At 42.2% G+C, this 25050-nt stretch overlaps 1 protein-coding gene across 2 annotated transcripts in view; it reads right to left on the bottom strand.

The window, feature by feature from the left end:
- Positions 1 to 25050, bottom strand: part of fbxw7 (F-box and WD repeat domain containing 7) — a 191613-nt gene that overhangs the window by 120450 nt on the left and 46113 nt on the right. For both annotated transcript variants that reach the window (XM_056279936.1, XM_056279937.1), the window contains exon 3: positions 13553 to 13631. The gene's annotated coding sequence lies outside the window, so the exon portion shown is untranslated. The remainder of the gene's footprint in view (positions 1 to 13552; positions 13632 to 25050) is intronic.

The raw sequence follows: 25050 nt of genomic DNA, 5'->3' as shown, positions 1-25050 counted from the left end.
CAGTGTTGTTATTATATGTTAAGTACACTGAGAGAGCCATGAAACCGTAGTCAAATTCCACATATGTGCAAACCTACATGGCCAATAAACATGATTCTGGTTCTGAGATAGGGCTAGGAATTAAAATAGCTGCTATTTGGCTGACAATTGGCAATTCAAAAAAAGAAGAAGCATATTCATCCTTCTGTTTCCTATACTTTTAAAGTTGACAAAAGGAAGTGCTGGTGAAGCCACACAAATTATACCGGCACTGAACACGAACACTGTGGTATAGAAGCCATCTACCTCCCATGCTGATTCAAATGTTATATTTACATTAAAAGCAATCAGGCTTATTGGAATATCACCAGAAAAATTCATCTGGGATATGCAGGCCTCAACTGACTAGAGTTGCAGTCTCCTTTACCTGAGAAGACTGACCTCTAGTGGGCAATGACTGAACCTCAAGTATCACTACAACCCAGATAAATAACTGGAGGAGACGCCTCCACTTTTCAACCAGACTATTAGAATTTATTTTTGTTTGTTTAGTAAAAACAAAACAGGGCAGAACTGATGCAGAGAGACAGAAGCTATCAGTGTCTAAGTACTGGAAGAAATGGACGGTAATTTTACAATCATCTTTAACAATATTGTGTTGACAGGATGGGAGAGTGAGGGGGGGGGGTGAAGTCACCGTTTCCTGCCACCAGTACAGTGACAAGGCGTGTACGGAGCCAGTGTGTTTGGGATTTCCTGTTTTCAACAGGGCTTCCGAAGCATGAATGAACTTGAGAAAAGTGTTTAATCGCTTTCGTCAACGAATGACGCGGCTCCTCCCACTAACACCCTTAATTCCCTCAATTACCTCAGGCCAGTGCTACGAAGTGCCCCCTAGGAAAACCAATTGCTATTCTAGGTCCTGCATTCCTTCTGCTATCAGGCTGTTAAATGCTGAGATTAGTCACTCTAAATAAATGCTTTATATTGTTTTAAACCACATTAGTTGGTATATACCTCGTTTGTTTTCCACATGGCTTGTGGGCCTGTACGTTCACTGACTGTAGTGGGGGAACGTAACGCGCAAAGCATCTTATAATGCTTCATTTATCTATTTATTATTCTATTCTTTTAACTTATATGAGTTTTTGCCCTTCGCTTGGTCCTCGTGTGAGTCTGCATGCAGGGCCACATGAGGGTGACGGTGTGCATCTCTTGCCCATGTACTGATCTGTCTGTTGTCTCTGACATGGTGATGATTGCCACTTGTCTGTGAGTTTGTGTACGGTCTGGGTAGATTGTAAAAACTGAATTGCCCTGCTGGGATAAATAAAGTTGTCTGAATCTGAATAATGCTTGTCCCGCAACTAATATCAGATTAACTACTGTAATGGACAGTAGAGACCCAACGTAAGTACCTTTTACTCACTCATAAATCTTGATACGGCATATGTTCCTCTAAGCCGGCACTTATGGATAGAAGTGCTGCTAACATAGCTGATCTATTGAATCCATTACCTTGCAGGTGGCAAGCTGAATGCAGATGCTCTAAAAAGTAATTCACTCATTCATTCATTCATTCATTCATTCATTATCCAAACCGCTTTATCCTGCTGTCAGAGTGCGGGGATGCTGGAGCCTGCTGGGATAGGCTCGAAAAAGTCACAGATCAAAATAAAGCACAGAAATTAGCATGTCGTCACAGGATTAGCACACTGCATCTCAATAACTCAGCCAGAGGGGGACGCTTTTAACCAACGCTACAATGAATAACGAACCCCCAAACTTCTCGTTTAACTCTTTGATGTTTCGGTCCCTGATTCAACTTTGATCATAGTTTCAACATCATGCAAAAGACACGGATTCAATCAAGAGCTGATCACTAATTCCGAAAACATCAAAGTATAAATTGTTGCACAGGTAACCACAGAGAAAACAATTGGTTTAAAATGTTTAAAAACTGAAACTTGAAAGAACAACCTGGGGTCACAAGGGAACACTGCACGACTGCTCCTGCAGGGAAATACATTTAGCATCCCATTCCCTAACTCTCAAGTCTCTCTCAAAACTTGTTTCTGCCAAGTTAATTGTGTACTCTCGGCAACTAGATTGTTGAATAAAGATCAAAATTTTTTTAAAAAAATTCCCCCCCCCCCCCCAAATCAAAGTCGAAAGTATGACCAGCTCATAATGCTCGCAGATTTGGGGTTTAAATGTGCACTGGCAGCTGTTTCCACTGTGGTATTTATTGCGTTCCCCCACACTCCTGAGCAGGCAAAAACGCTGCCTTGAATTATTTACAGAGTGTGAGTGGCTGAGAGAGGAGAAGCTGATTAGAGAGACAAAAAAGACAAAGGCTAAAATCTCAGTACTTCACACCAGCCCACTTCACAGGCCGCTAAAAAAACCCTTTAAACTCTAAAACAGGATATGCAGTTAACTTACACTACTTGAATACTGCAATAGCCTATTTGCTGATCTTTTCTTTTCCCCACAAAAACATTTATCCTATCTGAGGAAGTTCAAATGCCTGCATAGCTTGGGCCATTAACACGCCAGGAACGGCTTGATTTTCCGAGGGAAAGATAATCCTCATTGTTCGTGAAAAGGAAATAATTGTCTTATCTCAAAGGAAGGCAGTCTAACCATCTCCCTTTGAGACAAAAAAGGTTAAAGATGATACCACAGTTTTTTTTTTGTTTTTTTTAACAAGGACACAAGCTAAAAACTCTCCCTGAAATTGGAGGAACTAATTGGGACATTAAGTCAAAAGTATTTCCACTGAACGTATCAACGAAAACATTTCCTTCGAACAAGAACTGCGTCGGTGGCAGGCGTCCCCTGGTTCACTGGTTCAGCTTAAGACATGTGTACTCTGAAGCAGGCAACCAAGCACAACGGACGTCAAGTTAAATAATCTCTTCGCTTATTGCCCGAATTTAAAGGTATGGTTAAGTCTGTGGAATCTGAGTCTATTGTAAACTGTAACTATTTCAGTTGATAACAGGTTTGTATCTTTTCCCCTCATTTTTATGCTATTTTGCACTTTCAGCTATTCTGTTGTCTTCATGCGAGTGTGTGCTGAAACTGATGTACTGCTGCCATTCTTGGCCAGGTCTCTCTTGTAAAAGAGATTTTAATCTCAATGGGACTAACCTGGTTAAATAAAGGTAAATGAAATTAAATTGTGTTTATTCTTTAGCTATTTCCTTTGAAACATTGATACTATCAACACTATGAAGTCTATATGTATACTAATACAAGTACACTTAAACTAAAAGGCAGGGTATGGGTAACTGTAACCCCACCAACCTGCTTCTCTCTTTGAAGCTCTTTTTTTCCAGTATCAGTATTATATTGGTTTTCTATTTGTCATGATAACACACTAGCTGAGTAGAATATGTAACAACATGTAATAGAAATACAAAGTAGCCAACTCGATAGGTATTTTTCTTACATCAGAAATGGGGAAAAAAATCAGAATACACAAATGTTTAAGGAACTCTGTATTTGGAATTAGCAACTACACAGTGCAACAACAAAACAAAAAAAAAGCAGAACTAGACCGAACATATGAAAGCCTCAAGGGAACCATCCAGTGAGCGTGCTGAATAAGCACCCCCACTGCCTCACCTACTAGCACACCATTATTGACAGCAATGAATAGGTGATAACAGACATCTTTCACACAAGCCCAGGCAGGGCTCTGGACTATATTTTACATTGGTTGCACAAGTACGACTGCATTTATTCAGTTAGTGGAACCATCAAATAAATTTGTTGCAACAAAAATTATGTGTGACACCTAAAGCACTGGGCAATTGTACTTGAGTTTGCCTCTCTCTTCTCCCCAACCTTTTCACTCCATTTGTATCAGCCAATTACCCCACTCTGAGCCATCCCGGTTGTTGCTCCACCCCCTCTGCTGATCCGGGGAGGGCTGCAGACTACCACATACCTCCTACGGTACATGTGGAGTTGCCAGCCGCTTCTTCTCACCTGACAGTCAGGAGTTTCACCAGGAGGACATAGCGCGTGGGAGGATCACACTATTCCCCCCAGTTCCCTCTCCCCCCCGAACAGGTGCCCCGACCGACCAGAGGAGGTGCTAGTGCAGCGACTAGGACACATACCCACATCTGGCTTCCCACCCGCAGACACGGCCAATTGTGTCTGTAGGGACACCCGACCAAGCTGGAGGCAACATGGGGATTTGAACCAGCAATCCCCGTGTTGGTAGGCAACGAAATAGACCGCTACGCTACCCGGATGCCCCTCTGACGTTTTTTGACCACTATAAATTGTGTACGCCATATCATTGCTGTATTCTGTCTTGACAGTCGACAGTTTTTTGGCAGTAGCCTATTTGTGTGTAAAATTTCAGGGGTGGCATTTCTTCTTTGGTGATACTGTATGCTGCATTCAACTTAATTATCACCCCTGCCTCATCATGAAAACTGCTGGCCACTTTTTGGTGTTAAAATGGTGCTGGGAAGGGGGCCACTTCCTGCTACACGAGAGACAAAGGTGGCATGGGCATCGTAGGCATACTTGAGCATTTTTCTTACTGAAAAACGAGTCGATTGTAGGCTTATTGTTAGTGGACATGTCTCCTTTTGCAGAGAACGACAAATCTACAAACTCTCGTTAGCTTCCTGTTACACAGATAACGATGACTTTACATTTCCGACACATCCGGTGAAAAGATGCTGATATCCAACACCATCATTATAACATCCTGCACTGACTCTGCGGTGCATACTGAAATCACAACAAGCAGTTATTTGTCTTTTTCATTCGCAAAACAAAACAAAAATGCCTGACTCTGTGTTGTGATCTGTGGAGACGATGCATTGCATGTAGTAGATGAATGTCACTGCGTGGCATAATTTACTTTAGTCATTGTGTTTTTTCTGTGGGACTTCCTCATCCTGATTCCAGCTCCAACACTAATGGAAATACAGTGATAACTGCACATGACTCTGCTGGCACAGTGCAGTGCACTGGCCTCACTACAGTCTCAACATGATAACAGAAGAAAGGTAATTTTGCGTGAGTTATTTGTCATATACGGCCTTTCACCAGGTTCCCCCTCCTCCTTGGTAGATGAGGAGTTAAGGCTGACTCGTGTCTGAAGCAAATACAACACAGAGCAGAAGAAAATCAATGGTGAAACTTAAAGTAGGAATTATTCACACTCCACATTAAATTTTCCAGTCTCGGAGACATCGGTACCAGCTTTAGGGTAAGAAAAAAGTGAACATGCGGACTTCTGAGTCCTGAATGTGACTTTAAATGCAGTGGTGAGCAAAGCAAAGGGTTGCAATATGCTATCGTGTTACTTGTAATTGATCAAGGGCATGCCCGGGGTGAATTATTCAACACTTGCACACACACACTAAATGCACACTCAGCCCCAGCAGGGGTGTAAGGGTACACATACTCGTACCGAAAATTTTCAGTATGGGTCTTTCGGTTTGGCACGCGTATGTACCAGACGACTGCAGTGTTGTTTTAACCTCGAGTTTCCTCCCTAGCACCTTTCACACATAGCTGAATGTTGTACGTTCAGCCACCCCGCTAAGCATGTGCACACACCACAGAGAGAAATCCGGTATCCCCCTGCTTTATCTTCCCAGTTGTATCTGGCCAATTATCCCACTCTTCTGAGCCGTCCCGGTCGCTGCTCCACCCCCTCTGCTGATCCAGGGAGGGCTGCAGACTACCACATGCCTCCTCCGATACATGTGGAGTCACCAGCTGATTCTTTTCCCCCTGACAGTGAGGAGTTTCGCCAGGGGGACGTAGCGCGTGGGAGGATCATGCTATTCCCCCCAGTTCCCCCTCCCCCCTGAACAGGCGCCCCGACCGAACAGATGAGGCGCTAGTGTGGCGACCAGGACACATACCCACATCCAGCTTCCCACCCCCAGACACGGCCAATTGTGTCTGTAGGGACGCCCGACCAAGCCGGAGGTAACACGGGGATCCCAGTTTGAAACCCCGTGTTGGTAGGCTACGAAATAGGCCGCTACGCTACCTTGATGTCCAAAATCTGGTATTTTAGCACAGCACAGCCTAGTAGTTATGGCAAACGCAGATAAACCAGAGATTGAAGAACCAGTACAGTTCAAGTACAGTTAATTTTCTAAATGCTGCACCTTAATGAATATGTATTTTATTATATTTTTCGTGGAACTGGCGCCGTGGGCTATGAGTTGCAAATTGTGGTCACTCACTCACGGATGACCTGAGAAGGCTCTTTAGTAGGGACATTTAGTAGGATACACTCGCAACTCGCATCAGGTGCGGCATGGGTTTTCGTACTTGTTTATTTATATGAGTGAATATTTATGTTGTACAGTCCTAATATGAAGCTGCAAGCTGCTAATGTAAATAAAGTATAGTACGCTTCAAGTACAATTAATTTTCTAAACGCTGCACCCTTAACGGGTTTTTATTTGATTATTATTTATTTGCAAGAATATCTATTTTGATTTATTTTTAAGTTAATTTTACTTTTTTATTAGCAGATTGCAGCTGGTTGCAGCAGTCTTGACAGTCTTTATTTATTTAACAAAGACAGAACCACCATACCCTAGTTTGTTCTGTTTGCACAGTTCAATAACAAAAAAAAAAGAAGAAGAAAAGACACCCCCCCCCCCCCGGCTGTACCAAACCAAGACTTCAAAACTGAGGTACATCTGAAACTGTGAACTTTGTGTGCCGTTACACCCCTGAACCCCAAAAACAACGGGCCTAACTCATCAATCGTTTCTACGTACAAATTTATTCTTACACACCCGTGAGTCTTCCCGGGTTCTTACACTGGTCTCTGAGACAAACTTCAGGCCCAAGAAATCCCATGGGTGTGTAAGAACAAATTTGTACGTCCAAACGATTGATGAATGACGCCCATTGTGTGTGAACCCCATAGCGGGTTTATGAAAAAATAAAATACTCATGACCGTCTATATAGTTCTCAATGGTTGTGTGCTCTTTACTTCCCAACAACTCACTCTCCCTCAAATAAATAACAGACAATGTCTATCCGTGAGTTAATAACCCCCCCCTTTTTTTCCAAACAACTCCCACTGTTCCTGGAAAGAAGCATGGAAGTGTGAAAGTGTACATCCTGCCTGAGATGGTGACAATGAGAGGATGGCCCCGTTGAGGCATCCTCTAAGATATAATGTACTCGGGTCCTCTTGCACACTGTGAAGCTCATCTTAATTCCAGCGTATGTATTGCATGCACTGCTTGGGAGAGCGGAGCCTGGATGCAGTAAATGCTAGGTTGAATATAAGACCATAGACCCAACTAAGGTTTTTGTTCTGGTTCAAATTCAAAAACATTCAAAAGCGCTACATAAAAAATGCAGTCCAATTCACCATCTGATTGTAACAATGGCTGGGTTATTGTGTCAATCGTTTTGCAGAGGAGAATTTTAGCACGGGCTCTGAGCTCATATTTTGGTCCTCCAAAGACATTACCTTTTACAAGCCAACAAATTGCGGCCCTTAAGTTTGACCATAAACCATTTTTAAAAAGATGATTTTTTTTTTCACTATGGCAATAGAACATCAAACCATTTTGGGGCCAATTTGCAGTAAATCCAAAGGAGTTGAATCAAGTGCAACTGGACTTGGTATATATCCGTGAAGACGTTTCGCCTCTCATCCAAGAGGCTTCCTCAGTTTATGCCTTTCTGACTAGACCGAGCTAGTCTGACTGGCTGCTGATGAGACTCAGAATTTATCCTCTAGGAGTCGTTGTCAGAGCTATTGATATGCGTGACTCTTTGTGATCCGATGTTTATCAACGGCCGTCGCTAACAGAGCCATAGATATGAGTGGCTCTTTTGTGTACCGATGTTATGGCCGCGCCCGTCGTTATCGGAGCTATTAATTTGCATTTGTTTAGCAGCGACGGTCGTTGGGGGTGTTAGTTTCGACTTCATTGTTCAGTGGTCATGAGAGTCGTTGGAGCCGTTAGTGACCGACTGTTGTTCTTGGAGGCTAGGCTTCTTGAGTCTCCTGGGTAGAGATGAAAGGACGGCATTGTAAGTGGGAGATAGGTGGTGTCGCAGACCTCCTCCTCTGTTCAGGGATGGTTTTTCCAGTTTCGCATAGATGGCTTCCTTCACCCCTCTTTCAAACCATCTATCTTCTCTGTCCAAAATGTGTACGTTGCTGTCCTCGAAGGAGTGTGTCTTCTCCTTTAGGTGTAGATAGACTGCTGAGTCTTGTCCTGAGGAGTTTGGCCTTCTGTGTTGGGCCATCCGTTTGTAGTGGTTGTTTGGTTTCTCCTATGTATAGGTCAGTGTAATCCTCATTGCATTGTATGGCATACACCAGATTGATTTTCCGGGTGTGTGGTACACGGTCTTTGGGATGAACCAGTCTTTGTCGGAGTGTGTTGCTGGGTTTGAAGTATACCGGGATGCGGTGTTTGTTAAAAATTCTCCTGAGTTTCTCGGAGACCCCAGAAACATACGGGATGACTGTGCTATTCCTTCTGCTCCTTTTCTCCTCGTCGCTCACCTGGTTGGTCTTTTTGGAACGTGTTGCAGTTTTCACAAAGGTCCAACTAGGGTAGCCGCAGGTTTTTAAAGCTCCCCTCAGGTGTTTGTGTTCTTCTCGTTGGGCCTGAGTGCTGCTGGGCACATTGTCAGCTCTGTGTTGCAAAGTTCTGATGACGCTCAGTTTGTGTTCCAGCGGGTGGTGTGAGTCGAAAAGTAGACATTGGTCTGTGTGTGTAGGTTTCCAGTAAACCCAAATGTGGAAGCTCCTGTCTTCCCCAATGTGGACGTCACAGTCCAAGAAGGACAAACTGTTGTTCTTTACGTCTTCCCTCGTGAAATTAATGTTCTTGTCCACTGAGTTGATGTGTTTGGTAAACACTTGCACCTCTTGTGTTTGGATTTTGACCCATGTGTCGTCCACATATCTGAACCAGTAGCTCGGAGGTGTTCCTCTGAAGGAGTTCAGGGCCCTGTGTTCTACTGCTTCCATATATAAGTTGGCCACAATGGGCGATACTGGTGAGCCCATTGCACAGCTGTGTTTCTGTCTGTAGAACTGGCCCCTGAATTGGAAATATGTAGTGTTCAGGCAAAGGTCCAGTAGTTGGCAAATCTGGTCTGGGCTGAGGTTGGTCCTATTGTGGAGAGTGTCGTCCTGTAGCAAACGTTGCCTCACAGTTTCCAAAGCCTCCATGGTTGGGATGCAGATGAATAAATGAGGTCACGTCGTAGGATACCATGGTTTCATCCGGTTCCAGTTTTACGCCTTGGACTTTGTCCATGAAGTCAATAGAGTTTTGGATATGGTGAGGTGTTTCGTCCACTAAAGGGGTCAAGATGTTGGCTTTATGTTTGGCAATGTTGTACGTGACCGAGTTTATGCTGCTAACGATGGGCCTGAGGGAGGTTCCATCTTTATGGATCTTAGGGAGTCCATATATGCATGGAATGTTATCTTGTGGGTAGAGACGGTGGTATTGTATCCGATCAATGGTTCCTCCTTTCTGTAGTTTCTGTAGGTACTCTATTATTCTCCTCTTGTAACCACTAGTAGGATCGCGTCTCAGAGGTTCATAGGTGTCAGTGTCGCTGAGTAATGATGTGATCTTGGCGTGGTAGTCTGTTGTGTTGAGGATAACCGTGCATCTCCCCTTATCTGCTGGAAGGATAGTGATGTTTTCGTCCTTGCTCAGGGCTGTCATGGCTTTCCTTTCCTCCATGGTTAGGTTGGAAGGAGGGAGTTTCGCATTGGACAGAGCTGCTGATACCTTTAACCTAAGCTGTTCTGCCTCGGTTTCCGTTCGCTTGTTTTTCCTTATGGCTGATTCTGTGGCTGTGACGAGGTCAACTATAGGTAGTTGTTTGGGTGTCATGGCGAAATTCAGTCCTTTGGCTAAGACCTCCTTCTCTGATTGTGAAAGTACCTTGTCCGACAGATTCTTGATCCATCTGTTCTGCGTTCCGTTTTGTGTGGGATGTTCTGTCTTTTGTCTCCAGGTAAGTATATCTGCTTGGCTAGTGTTGTTGGTTCATTGCTGTAAGTTTTGAAACTTCCTTGTCTGCCTTTCTTTGGTTTTGTGGTGTTGAGATAATTGGGCTTTCTTGGTGAAATCAGTGATCCTCTCCAAGACTGCACAAAGTAAGTGGGATGTTATTTGCTGGAGTAGTTGGTCAGATTTCTCCTTCAGCCCTTCAATGGTGAAATGGACCTGTTTCACTTTTTCATTCAGGAGTTGATTCTGTGCCTTCTCTATGATTCTGTCAGCTCTATGTCCTTTCATTGTGGTACACAGGCGCAGGCTACTGGGTATGAGCCTGTGTTGTCTGCATCTCAGATTGAACCGCAAGTGGTTTCTGTAGTCTGCAATCTTCCGAGCCATCCTTTCATACTCCCTCACCATTTTAAGGGTGTCAGACCCAAATTGTTCCGCAACATGTCTGTGAATGTTCTCATTCATCCAGGTCATGATTTTGCAGTAAATCAAACCATTTCTGAGAAAGTTTTAGCTGATAAAAGATTTCGATTTTTTTTTGTAATCTTGACCCAATTACTTCTGAAATCAACAGGTCATCAGAGGCTATTGCTCGCCTTTCCTGAAAGCTTGAGTTCAGTGCAGCGTTTTTTCTAAAAAATTTGACACACAACTAACATAATAGGCGGCACGGTGGCGCTGTGGTTAGTGTGGTCGCCTCACAGCAAGAAGGTCCTGGGTTTGAGCCCCGGGGTAGTCCAACCTTGGGGGTCGTCCCGGGTCGTCCTCTGTGTGGCATTTTCATGTTCTCCTCGTGTCTGCGTGAGTTTCCTCCACAGGCTCCGGTTTCCTCCCACAGTCCAAAGACATGTAGGTCAGGTGAATCGGCCATACTAAATTGCCCCTAGGTATGAATGTGTGTGTGGAGAACATGCAAACTTCACACAGAGGATGACCCCCAAGGTTGGACTTCCCCAGGGCTCGAACCCAGGACCTTCTTGCTGTGAGGCGACCGTGCTAGTGTGTGTGTGTGTGTGTGTGTGTTGGCTCTGTGTGATGGCCTAGCGGCCTGTCCAGGGTGTCTCCCCGCCTGCTGCCCAATGACTACTGGGAAAAGCTCCAGCATCCCCGCGAACCTGAGAGCAGGCTAAGCGGTTCGGATCATGGATGGACATCACAATAACCTACTTAGTTCTGAAGATAACAGGTAGAGTTAAACACACCGAGTCTGTGATGCTCTTACTCTGTTCTTTACCCCTCCTTACAGTAAAATCTTCACATGGACGCCTGCTGGACAAACAGCCGACTACTCCTTTAAGTCCAGCTGGCTATTTTAATATATTAATTTTTGATTGTAATAAAATAGTTTTGAATAACGAGTTGCGACTCGCTATGCATGTACATTTACAACCACTAGCCTCCTTCAAAACAACGTGAGCATGATGACAGAGAAAGGTGCCTATCTGTCTGTACCAGTCCTGCCCCCATGTGCTCAAAATGAATGTGTGCGCTCCGCTGAGAGGTTGTGTCGTGCCGAGTGGAGAGCGGAGAGTCGTCTTCAGTGTTTGACAAATATTAGCAGAATAATTGGTGACAAAACACATTAAGAACTGCATTGACTGGAGAGATAGGGGACATCCTCATTAGACAGGCTACTTTGGAAAACACCGAAAAACACCAGTGTCAGCAACTTGACGATTGCGCAGCAAGTATTAAAAACTCCACCGGAAGTGCTGCATTTTCCATATATGCCACAGACACTTACAGGCTTAATGAATGAATTAACTTTATTTACAGCACAGCCATCTCTTCTTTTTTCGCTCTCTCTTTCTCTCGCTTTTTCTCCCCAATTGTATCCGGCCAATTACCCCACTCCTCTGAGCCGTCCCGGTCGCTGCTCCACCCCCTCTGCCCATCCAGGGAGGGCTGCAGACTACCACATGCCTCCTCTGATACATGTGGAGTCACCAGCTGATTCTTTTCACCTGACAGTGAGACATGTTGTCAGTAGCGCATGAGAGGATCACGCTATACCCCCCAAACAGGTGCCCTGACTGACCAGAGGAGGCGCTAGTGCAGCGACCAGAACACATACCCACATCCGGCTTATCACCCACAGACACGGCCAATTGTGTCAGTAGGGACACCCGACCAAGCTGGAGGTAACACGGGGATTCGATCCGGCGATCCCCATGTGGTAGGCAACGGAATAGACCGCTACGCTACCCGGACACCCCAGCAGAGCCATCTCTAAGACGTATTGCAAACACAAACTAAAACAGACAATGTTGTAAAAATAACAGGCCTGTGTCATATGAGGAAAATATAGGTTATGCCTCAGCCTCACACTGGACTCTTATAGTTTAAAATGTCCTAGAACACTTTTGTATTTTTTGTCACGGACCAATTATGCAAACTAATGTAATAAATAATGTTTTATCAACAACAACACCAATAATAATAATAATATAAAAACAATAATTATAAATGTTATAATTAATTTAATTCAAAACCAATACATAGGCTACATAAGACATGGGATAAAAAAAATGTCCCCCTTAAAATAACCTTGTTTATTTTCATTGAATAAGAGTGCATTTATGTTTCTAGTAAAACAATACATTAACCATCACTGTAGCATGTCTTGATAAACCTTACAGTCTACTACTACTACTACTTTCGGCTGCTCCCGTTAGGGGTCGCCACAGCGGATTGATAAACCTTACAGTGAGGTGTCAATAAATAAATAAACAATAATAAATAAGGTCTAATGATTTGTCATTACAAAAGTTCTGATCGGTCGGGAATTAGGTGTGGTTTTAAGTATTAATAGCGATTTACAGACTGTGTACTCTAGAAGGGACTAGAGGCCTAATTCTCCTTTACAATAATTCACCACATGTTTACAATCAGGTAGGCAAACTCATTAAAATATGCAGTAATTAAGATTAGTGTATATCAATGGCATTAGAATGCGAGGTCACCAACTTTGGGCTTTTAGGGCCACATTTTGTTTTGATGAGGGGGGCAGGCCCCTGGACCCCCCTAGCCAGCTACTTTTTCCCACTGGCTGGCTACTCCATATGCTTGTGGAAAGCCCTGTATTATAAGTCATTTGTCAAAGAAGGCCAGCATGAAAAATACTATTGAAATCCACCTTATAAGAGTTATCTGGTTTGGAGGACTTTCTTCTTTACATAAATATTTGTGGTGGAAAATATGGTTGGGCAGTATCCCCTAAAGCAATGGTTACTAACCATTAAGGTCCAATCATATGCAGGTTTCCCTTCCAGCCAAACTGTCGACCAAATAATTTCACCAATGAACAGGCCCTAAGCCAGAGGGAACAAATGATAAGCCAGTGTAGCAATTGGTTAGAATGAAAATGTGTATATTCTCAAGAGTAAAAAGGCCACAGGGGCAGCACATTGTAATGACCTACTGCCCTCAAATGTGAAGCGCTTTCTCTGCCATGTTCCATTCAGAAACTGCTGCTTCTTGCACTATTAACATTCAACGAACAGGCTCCTATGTCTCCGATACCTCAATAGTCCAGGTAAGTGCAGCATTTACTTACGATTCTCACTGTGGTTTTACTCTTCAGCCCAAACTGTGCTCTTTTCCACGTTAAGCCCTACTGCAAGGACCGACTCTCCCTGTAAATAGAGAGGGACAGAAAATGAGAAAGTGTTAAGCAATCTCAGAGGTCAACAGGCAGTAAACGGGCTATATTGGGCAGGCTAGAATAGAAGACGGAGCAAAAAAAAAAGAAAGCCCGGAGAAACAAAAAAAAGAAGGGCCCAGAATGCAGAGATCTCTGTGATTTCCAGTGCTTAAGGTGACAATTTTCATCTGTCTTTGGAAACCTTTCAGGCAAAATGTATTGTGCTAGACCACTGTGGCTCTTTTCAGAAGCCAGCTCAGATTCTAGACAAAAAGTTAGACAATTCAATACCCTGGCAGCAAGCGCCACACCTGTGTCATCATGTAACAACGTGCCAACAACTCAGCTCTGCAATACCTTCTCGTCTCATTAAACAAGGAGTGAGAAAGAGGCAGAGTGGACAATGCCACAAAAGAATGTATTACCAAAGTTACAACATTTTCATAATTCATATGATAGTCACTGCCAGGTAAAAGAATAGTTTGTAAACATGGCTGAAGTAAAAAGCAGTGCCGGTAAAGTAAGAATAAGCCCTGGAGAGCGTGATGACAAGGACATGGAACAGACCAAATCCATGGTTTCAAGTGTTGGCATTTTCAAGCTTACAACTGTTCATGTAAGCTTGAGAATGTCAACACTTAAAGGGTTTGGGTATGGTTCATATGATTCTGAAAAAGTTAGCTTGTTATTTAACCTGTGTGTTTTATTTGCCTAACAACAGGTTGAAAATACTTGGAAAAGACCGTTTATGACTAAATCTAACACCTACACATGGGATTTGGTCGAGTAGTTTGCTGCAAGGAAGTCATTATGAACCCGTTGGGTTTTGTTGTGAGCAGCTGCATAGAACAATAATTAGGACCACTTGATATCCCTTCAGTGCAAAGAAGCTAGCTTTGTGGTAAGAGAATGGGGTTTTCTAAGCTGAAGTAAACAACAGAGCTGGATGGGGATGAAGAGGCCTGGGAAATGAATAGATGCCGCAACAGGCCATCCAGCTGTTGGGACAGAGGATAACCGTGAGACGGAGGAACTATTGAGAGAGAGAGAGGAAAACCCAAATGATAATTTATGATTCCAAGACATAAGGATATTAGTTGTAATAAAGTGAAACACAGAAGTTGCAGAGAGCTTTGCCATTCATTATGTAATACAGAGTAGTGCAAAGCAGCTGGGGGTTGTTATAAAATCTAGATAATGGGAAGAACTTTCTGTAAAACCCAGATGGTCAGGGAGACAACAGCTTTCCCACTCTATTGCAAAATTCCTAGACTATCTCGCATTTCTTTAAAGAAGGGTCTGTGGTCAAATAAGCTTAGATGACGCTAAAGACATCTGACAATTCCACCCAATTCAGAGACTGCCTTGCTTCTGGCCTTCGCTGGTATCTGTGCTGCTTTCACTTCCACCATCTCCTGTAGCTGAACAGTCCAACTAATATTAGGCAATTCTGCTTTGAGGTACCCACTGAAACAGTCAATATAAACACTGCATCACTACTAGTACTTCCAGCTGCTCCCATTAGGGGTCGCCACAGCGGATCATCCGTTTCCTTTTCTTCCTGTTCTCTGCATAAACATTGCATCTCAGACTTTAATAATTTGGTTACACACGTGTAAACTATATTGCAGCTTAAATAATGAAAGACCAAAAATATAACCAGGCATGCCAACTGTTTTTTTTCTTTTTCTAACAGCGCCACTGCCACAGTTCTGTAACCCTACCTGTGCCTTTTGTGTTCAACGACATCAAGACTGTCATGACTTTTATTATTTGTTTCTCTGTTGATTAAGTATACTGAAGCAGACATGTCTATATAGAAAACTGGTTAATTGTGAAAACAAATTACAGTACGCAAAATACAACAAGACTAGGTTAAAACCTAGTATAAGGCTGGACTGCGACTTATTAAACAGCTGTTTTTACATGACTACGTTTAAAAAGCGGCTGTTTTGACATCGGTTCAGTGAACAGCTGATGACGTAGTAGAAAACTGTTCGCGCCGATTCATTTTGAAAGAGCAATGGCAATGGGGAGACTCCAACTCGGCCGTCCGCCCAATGGTGAAACTCTATCACTCACACTGGCACTCACTCACTCACTCATGGACAACCGTATGTGTAGGGCTGGCCATGGTGAGTTGGCACACCGCTCTGTTACCAAAGACCAAGTCGAGAACACTGAAATGGGTATTCCTCCGTGGCCGACTTGCCGCTTCGCCCGAAGTCTTTTTTTTTTCCTGTAGTCCTTTTTCAATTTCTTTAGTTTGTTATTTGTTCAACATTTCTATCGAACCCCGCAGAGGCCATCTTGCGCTGGAGTTGTTCAAATACTGGTTTTGTTCTTGAAGCCCCCTCCAATATATTTTGGATTTCCATCGAGGACCACAGTGCAAGGAGACAGTTTGTCTCCTCCACGGTACACTGTTGTTTAGATTTTACATCCATGGTGAAGTTGGTGCCGCTCTGGAACCAGTTTTCCTGGCCGAGAGCCGGTTCTTTTTCCATTGAAACATGAAGAACTGTTTCGAGATTTTGTACTGGCGGTTCAATGGAGGAGTGCAACATCACTGAGCTGACGGAGGACGCACTGTCCTCTTCCAGGCACTCCTAGCTAGATGCAGGTCACTGGGCTCATCCTCCAGATTGAGAAAAGGCTCCCACTGCTGCTCGCCGACAGGTGGACAGCCGGAAGAGGGTCCACTACGCCTACGCTCCGAGGTTGGCAAAAGCTCAGCAGTCTTGAGCAAGCATAGAGTGTGCTGCCGCCCCAGTCACCTCACACACCTGGAGGAGCCATCGGCCCAGGGGTAAGGTGCACAAGGTGCAGCAGGGCCCTGAAAAGGGCAGTTAAATAAGAAAATCATTCAAAAACATTTCGAGAAGGAATAGCTCTTTTGAATAGGAATGGTTCTTTTTAGTGTGAACAAAAAGAATAGCAGCAATTTCACCGTCCTTATATAGGCCATATGGTGGACCTATATATACCACAGAAGATGAACGTCTTCCACCTAAGTCTGAGTAAGATGTGTCCAAATGTCAAGCAATCTTATTGCAGGAATGCAGCTGCGCTGTGGCTTGACCATAGCTCATTTTTAAGAAGCTGTGTTAAAACTTGTCAGGAGAATCATTAGAATTATTCACAATGATGCAACAGTCTTTAATACACTTTATAGTTGTTCTTCTTCAGAACGCTATGTGAATGTGCAAGACAAGTATGAATAACAACTTAAGTACACTTAAAACAGGGTTTTTTTCACCACTCTAAAGACATCGACATTACTTTAGAGGAGAAGAACTGAGCAAATTCAACTTAGATGGTTGTTTTCCCAAATACTAGACTGGCAGGGAAGTGTCACCTGTTGCCAATAGTAGCACAATGAGAGAAGGCCCTAATCACCATGTTTAACAGTCTTCCCATGTTGGCTAAGAGACAATCCCCGCCAGGCTTCATTTGAACCAAATCGTAATGATTGCTGTCTCCAATCCAAGCCAAGAGCCGTTTCCCAACACATTGGCTTTCCTCCACTCTGACATGCCTCAAATTAGCCCATGACACCTGGCCAAGACACAAGCAATGAAGCACAGGAGGGAAAATGGGCCAAGGCCAAGGCAGCCCCAGATTATGTTGTGTCACCATGAGTGCCCTTAAACACACAGGAAAGCCTTGTATCAAGATATGTGAAGAATATATTAGTCAGTAGAAAGCTTTACAATTTCATTTAGCAGACGCTTTAAAATGAGTTCACATGAGTTCACGTTGCTATTAGCAATCATTTATTTAAAAACAGGATGCAGAAATGATGACTGGCTACTAGTGGAAAACATATGGGAACCCCCTACAGTCTTGTAAACTCCAAAATAGCATGGGAGATGTAAGATAGCTTTAGACGGACTCCCGGGTGGAACACCTTCAAGATAGCAGCATAGCGAAAGCTCTATTGTCTCAAGATTGGACTCTTCTAGTGGAAATTCAGATTCCAAAAGATATCAGTAAGAAGATAAACGCTTTAATGAGGGAAATGGGCATCTTAAGATGTTTAGAGAGAAATGTATCCGTCCAGTCAGGATTACACTCACTACTCCCTGCCTCATGTAATCTATTCCAGGAAAGATTGTTTCATTTTCAAGAGACCTTCATAGAATTGGACAGTGTGATGTTGCCCGATCGTTCTTTCAGACCACAGACCTAACACACACACACACACACACACACACACACACACAAACACGTGTGTGTGTATATATATATATATATATATATATATATAATCCAGTGAGTCAATTAAATTCTTTATGAGACAGTACAAACATGTTTCATGCCATAAACAATCATCAGCTGTCACTGTATCTCAATAATAAATCAAGATCTACGCATTGGAGACTGAACTCAAATATTTCAAATAATCCAGACCAAAGAAAAGTTAAAAAACTAAATTAAAACGTATTTAGATCTGAATGATAATGGCAAGGTGACGCCACCTGTGCTTTGGGATGCACTTAAAAGCAGTAATTAGGGGGGAAAATAACAGCTATCATTGCTTATGCAGGGCTCCAGACTGCAACCGATTGATCGGCTTTGGCGACCTTTTTTTTTTTCAAGGTGTGAGGTTTTTTTTGTTTGTTTTTTTCAAAGGCAACACCGCTGTGACTGCACAATTAATGGACGTTCAGAAAAAAACATGTATTTTTTCACTGTCTGATTGAAACGTTCCTGGTCTGTGCCTTATGAACATCTACAGTTAATCTTGTCACTCATAGGTGGCGAGTGAGGCTGAGGATGGGGAGGCTAATATTTCACCAACTATCGTTCTTGTTTTAACAACCACGGGGGACATTATTATGTTCATAACAGCAATTCTATGCAATTATTGCAAACAATAACAAACAGCTAAATAATGCAAACACAGTAAAAGTAGGCCGACTACTAAAGTTACATACATATGCATATCAGAAAATGGGCTGGCATTAAGTGGCTGTGGCGGGCGGTTAAAAATTGAGTTTTGACAATCCCACACATTTAAAGGTAAGCCTTGGTTACATTAGCCAATGGCAATACTGTTTTTGATAATGTTTCTATTGCATTTGTAGCCAAGCCATTATAGATCATCCTTATAGGCCTCCAGACTGCGACCAAAATGGTTGCATATATTGAATGTGCAAGTTAAAATTTCATGTGGTCGCATTCGTGCGAGTGGCACGAATGCGCGAGTGCCAGATTGGGCAGCATTTAGATGGTGGTGCAGCTCACAACGCCCCGCCCCGCTGTTCCACTGGAAATTACACACCAGGGGCACTGGGCTCGGCTGGCGCTTTTAATGAAATCATATCAAATAAGTCAAAAAACCAACGGCCAACGGCATACAGGGTAGCAATCCCCCCACTACGCAAATTACGACAACTATTCATCAGCGCGAAAGGTTATCTATTAATACCATGCTGTACAACAAAGAAAAGAGGGGTGCAACTAAATCATGTGCTAGCGCGACCCACTGAGTAAGTTTGTAGCACTGGTGCTACCAGTGGAAAAGTTGGTCTGGAGCCCTGTTATGATAAGAAACTTGGAAAGCAAAGGCTTCAGAATTTAGAGGATAAATTAAAGCAGTTACAGAGACCATGTAGACACTTTGACAAGGCTAAATCAACCATTATGAAAATAAGGTATGAAATAGATAATAGAACCACAATAAATATAAAAAAAGTTGTTATTTACAAAACAATATTATGAAGTTGGTGGGAAATCTTTGAAACTTCTATCTTGCAGATTACGAATACAACAAGCAGACAATACTACAACATATGAAATCCTGACTCAGGACCGACTGAGACTACGAACAATATAAATCACTGTACTACCAAACAAAAAATTAATGACAATCTTTAGATTGAGTCATTTTTAGCCTCATTAAATCTACCTTCAATTGCCGGTGAACAAAATGAAAAATTGACAGCTGACAAAAAAAAGAGGACGTATGCTCAGCAATTGGGAGAGTAAAAGCAAAGACCATCTGAGAACATCATCTGTGGAAATCACCGACATGTTTATCTGACCACCAATGCATTGTTTTTAACTGAATTATTACAGGTTTCTAATGTCTTATCCCACTCTAAGCACACTCACATCTTTAATGAGAACAATGCTTGTTTAGATGCACTTATGACCTCTGATGACTAGTAGTTCTCCTGATTTCCTACGTTAAATGCACTTATTGTAAGTCGCTTTGGATAAAAGAGTCGGCTAAATGACTGTGATGTAATGTAACAAATTCTGTGCACTGTTTAATTCCCATGGCAATGGGTTTCCTGGCTTCTCCTATACCAATGATTTGGTTGATTCTTTTAATTCTGTGTTCCTCAAGCTTAGATTTCATAGCGCCTTAGAAGACTGGCTCTAACTCTAACTTGAAAACGGGCCTGGTTAAATGATAGTATTTGAAGCTGTAAAAGAACATGCAGAAAAGGAGAACAAGGTGGAAGAAATCAAGTCTCCAGGTCCACTTTGTGGCTATGAAAGACTTATTACTCCTTTATAATAGGATGGTGAAAGATGGAAAAACTTGCTATTTTTATCAACTTATTTCAGTCCATCAGCACAACCCCAGATTTCTATTGCTTCTATTGTTCTCCTGCTGATTGTGAAAAGTTTTTAATCACACTTTGTTGGAAAGGTGTTGTAAATAAGGCTTAGTATTACCCCCAATCCTACCTTTTTAGATGTTGACCACCTGCACCTGGATACTATTTTCCCCCTATTATGCTGCCTCAACTTCTAGAAAGCATGTCTCATATGAGAATATCCTCCAGCCCTCTTGACATAATTCCAACTAAGCTTCTATTTGAAGTAATGGAATGTATTGGGCCCCATTTGCTTTCTATACTGAACAGCTCGCTGTCTACTGGTTGTGACCCAGATTACTTTAAAATTGCTTGTGTCCAACCACTCCTAAAAAAAAAAAAAACTGGGCTTGATCCTACCAACCATCCATCCATTATCCGAACCGCTTATCCTGCTCTCAGGGTCGCGGGGATGCTGGAGCCTATCCCAGCAGTCATTGGTCGGCAGGCAGGGAGACACCGTGGACAGGCCACCAGGACATCACTCACTCACTCACTCACACACACACACATACGGGCAATTTAGTATGGCCGATTCACCTGACCTACATGTCTTTGGACTGTGGGCGGAAACCGGAGCACCCGGAGGAAACGAACGCAGACACGGGGAGAACATGTAAACTCCACACAGAGAATGACCCGGGACGACTCCCAAGGTTGGACTACCCTGGGGCTCGAACCCAGGACCTTCTTGCTGTAAGGCAACCGTGCTAACCACTGTGACACCGTGCCGCCAGCTTAATCCTACCCTCCTAGATAATCATCATCCAATTTCTAAACTACCTTTTATTCTATGATTCTTGAAAAAATTGTTTCTAAGCAGCTTCTTGCTGCTGTGGAAAACAACAGTATCTTTGAAAAGTTTCAGTCAGGTTTCCATCAGTATCACAGCACTGAGATAGCCCTTCTCAAAGTCACTAATGACCTTTCAATGAATGCTCATGAAGGCATTGGCTCAATTCTTGTGTTGCTTGACTTAAGTGCAGCCTTTGACACAATTGATCATGGCATTCTTTTAGATAAACTGAGGCACTGGGTGGGCATATCTGGTACTGCATTAGACTGGTTCTCATCATATTTGTCAAAGAGGACGTTTTGTGTCTCTTAACAACTCATGTAGTCATTTTCTTATATCAAGAATGGTGTAACTCATGGGTCAATTCTAGGACTAATTTTGTTCTCCCTGTATGTATGCTTCCCTTAGATGATGTCATCCATAGGCATAGTATTTCTTTTTATTGTTATCCGGATGACACAGTTGTACCTCCCTGTCAAGCCCACTGACCTCAGTATGCTCTACAGGATTGTCCAATTGGTATAAAAAACTGGATGTCGAAAAATTTTCTTCAGCTGAATTCTAATAAAACAGAAATTCTTGTTATTGGGTCCCAGCATATCACAAAACAAATACTGCCATACACTGGTTACCTGTTGCAACATATCAAGCCTGTTGCAAGAAATCTTGATGTCTTGTGTTTGATAGCAATTCATGTTTTGAGCAACACATCACACAGCTTATCCAATTATGTTTTTATCACCAAAGGAATATTGCAAAAATAAGATCTATTTTAAATTTTACAGATGCAGAAACTGCTGTACGTGCTTTTATCTCCTCACACCTTGATTATTGCAACAGCATTTTTTCTTGACTTAATCAAACAACTTTGAAACTGCAGACAGTACAGAACTCACCTGCCAGGCTTTTAATCAGAACTAAGAGGCCCGACCACATCACAGCTATTTTAGCTCTTTGCATTGGCACTGTTTGTTTTAGGACTGACTTCAAGGTCTTACTGATTACCTTTAAGGCTCTTCATGACTTGACTCAAGATTATATTTGATATCTTTTATTCCGTTATGATCCTTTGCAGAGTTTGAGATCCTCGGACAGGTCTTCTGTCTCTTCTGAAAGCTAAAGGGGACAAAACCTTTTCCGTCAGGGCCCCGAAGCTCTTGAACGACCTGCCATAGGATATAAGGCTGTCTAAGGCAGTGGCATCTTTTAAGTCTCTTCTTCAAGCCTACTTTTATAGAAAAGCTTATCCTGATTTTACCCAAGCTGCCTGCTTATTTTACACGATTTGTTTTAATTTCGGGTTTTATTTTCATTTTTCATTTTGTGTTTTGCTCCCTTTTTGTTTTATAATGTGTTTATTTTTATGGCTTTTAGTTCTTTTTAATCTCTTGTATTTTAAATTTGTTGTTTTTATTGTAAATCACTTTGTAACTGTGTTTTGAAAGGTGCTTTATAAATAAAGTTTATTATTATCATTATTATTAAAAGCAAATAAATTCCTGGGCACAGAAGGTTTCACTTCCAAGTGGTTTAAATCAATGCAGGGACAATTGGGTCTAACATCACTGAAAGCTTTTAACTGAGTGCCACATAAAGAGGAAATTCCATCCTCATGGAGGGATGCAATCATTTCTGTCATAACAAAGGACGGGAAAGACAAACTTGACTTCAGTAATTATCATCCCATTAGTGTATTAAATGTGGACTATTAATTATTCACATCCATACTGTCCGGTTTCCTCCCACAGTCCAAAGACATGTAGGTCAGATGAATCAGCCATACTAAATTGTCCCTAGGTATGAGAGTGAGAGTGAGAGTGCGAGTGTGTGTGTGTGTGTGTGTGTGTGTGGGCCCTGTGTGATGGCCTGTCCAGGGTGTCTCCCTGCCTGCCGCTCAATGACTGCTGGGATAGGCTCCAGCATCCCCGCAACCCTGAGAGCAGGATAAGCGGTTTGGATAATGGATGGATGGATCCATACTGTCCAGAAGGATAGAAAATATTCTACCAGAACTCACCCATTTAAACCAGACAGGTTCCATCCGACAAAGACAAAGCACAAGATAATATCAAGAGAACACGGCACAGTATTAGACATGTCACACAACAGGAAATAGAGACAGCCATTACAAATGTAGATGCTGAGCAGCGATTGACTCAGTCAGATGGTCTTTCTTATACAAAATGTTATCAAAATTTGGCCTTCACAAGACTAACACTGAAACATTTAAAGCACTATATGACAAACCATCCGCAAGGATAAAAAGAAATGGTGATTTATCAAATTCGTTCATCCTAGAATGAGGAACAAGGCAAGGCCGCAATGCCTCATCACTCTTCTCCTTGTTTATAGAACCTTTAAGCCAATGGATTAGTCAAAATTCTGATATTAAGGGGATAGATATGCTATCGGGGGAACATAAATTGGCTCTATTTGCTGATGGAAGTATTGATATTCCTAGCACAGCCTACAAAGCCACTGATGAATCTACTAGGAAACTATGGGACATTCTCAGGTTATAAGATTAATATACAGAAAACTCAGGTAATTAAACCGCCATCACGTTTTTGAATTTGTGAATGTCGCACCTCTCCCTTCCCCATTGGACGTTGTGCACATGATGTGTATGACAAGGAAATAAATGGTATGTTCTTTCCCGAGTAGCTTTATTGACAGCTGATGATTGGGCATGAAACAGGCTTGTAATGTCTCGTGAAGAATTTACTTGACTCACTGGATTATTTTGCTCCTTAACTGTTGAGCACTTTCCCTACAATTGATTGCTTCTTTTCACAAAATTATATATATATAGCGTTTTTTTCCTAAACCTTATAAGCGTTCAACTAATGAGGAGCGCAATATCAACACAGATACAGGAAAAAATGTATTAAAACTGCTGCAATGTATTAAAACTTTTTTTCCTGTGTCTGTGTTGAGATATATATATATATATATATATATATATATATATATATATATATATATATATATATATATATATATATATATATATACGTATTACACACACACACACACACACACACACACACACACACACACACACACCGATCAGCAAAAACATTAAAACCATTGACGGGTAATTGAATAACACTGGTTATCTTGTTATAACGGCGCCTGTCAAGCATTCATGTGGATGATACTTCGACACATACTACCTACCTAAATCGTGGTTTTAATGTTTTGGCTGATGTGTGTGTGTGTGTGTGTGTGTGTGTGTGTGTGTGTGTATAATCCAGTAATTCAACTAAATTCTTTAATGGACAGTACAAGCCTGCTTCATGCCATAAGCAATCATCAGTTGTCAATCACATTGACAGCTGATGATGGACAGCTGATGATTGCTTATGTCATGAAACAGGCTTGTACTGTCCATTAAAGAATTTACTTGAATCACTGGATTATTTTGCTTCTTATTTGTTGAGCATTTTCCCTACTGTCGAGTGTTTCATTTAACGAAGTTATATATATATATAAACAACTTTATTCAAACCAACACATGTTGTGTTATTTGATTTTCAAATAAATATTTAGCATATCGCAAATCATACTTTGACAAGAAAAAAGTCCAGATCAGTCCCAACACACTTAAAGGTAAACGTGTCCATTGTTAACTGCACTGAAGTTTAGCAGCATTATTACACAAAAGCTTGCGTATCACATGGTCAGAGCTCGTCCGTTGCCTCGTCCACTTCAGCACGCCCTCTGTACTGATCATTGGGGGAAGGATATTTGGCTCTGACGCAACGTACGACACAGGCAGGCAAGATGATGTGGATTTCTTTGCCAAGTTTCTCCCCTTGCAGCACCCACTCCAAAAAAATAAAATAAAATACTATAAGCAGCCAGACGATATTGTCTGCAGAGATCAAAAGACAGGAAAGAAGGTGGTTATTCATCAGGATGCTATGCAAGTACTACTCATATACCGTAATGTCAGCAGCTATTCCCAGAACGTTGAATCAGCTCATCTGGACACAAAG

The sequence above is a fragment of the Lampris incognitus genome, chromosome 5 (assembly GCF_029633865.1).
Source record: "Lampris incognitus isolate fLamInc1 chromosome 5, fLamInc1.hap2, whole genome shotgun sequence".
Taxonomy (NCBI): Eukaryota; Metazoa; Chordata; class Actinopteri; order Lampriformes; family Lampridae; genus Lampris; species Lampris incognitus.
This window is presented reverse-complemented; position numbering and strand designations above follow the sequence as displayed.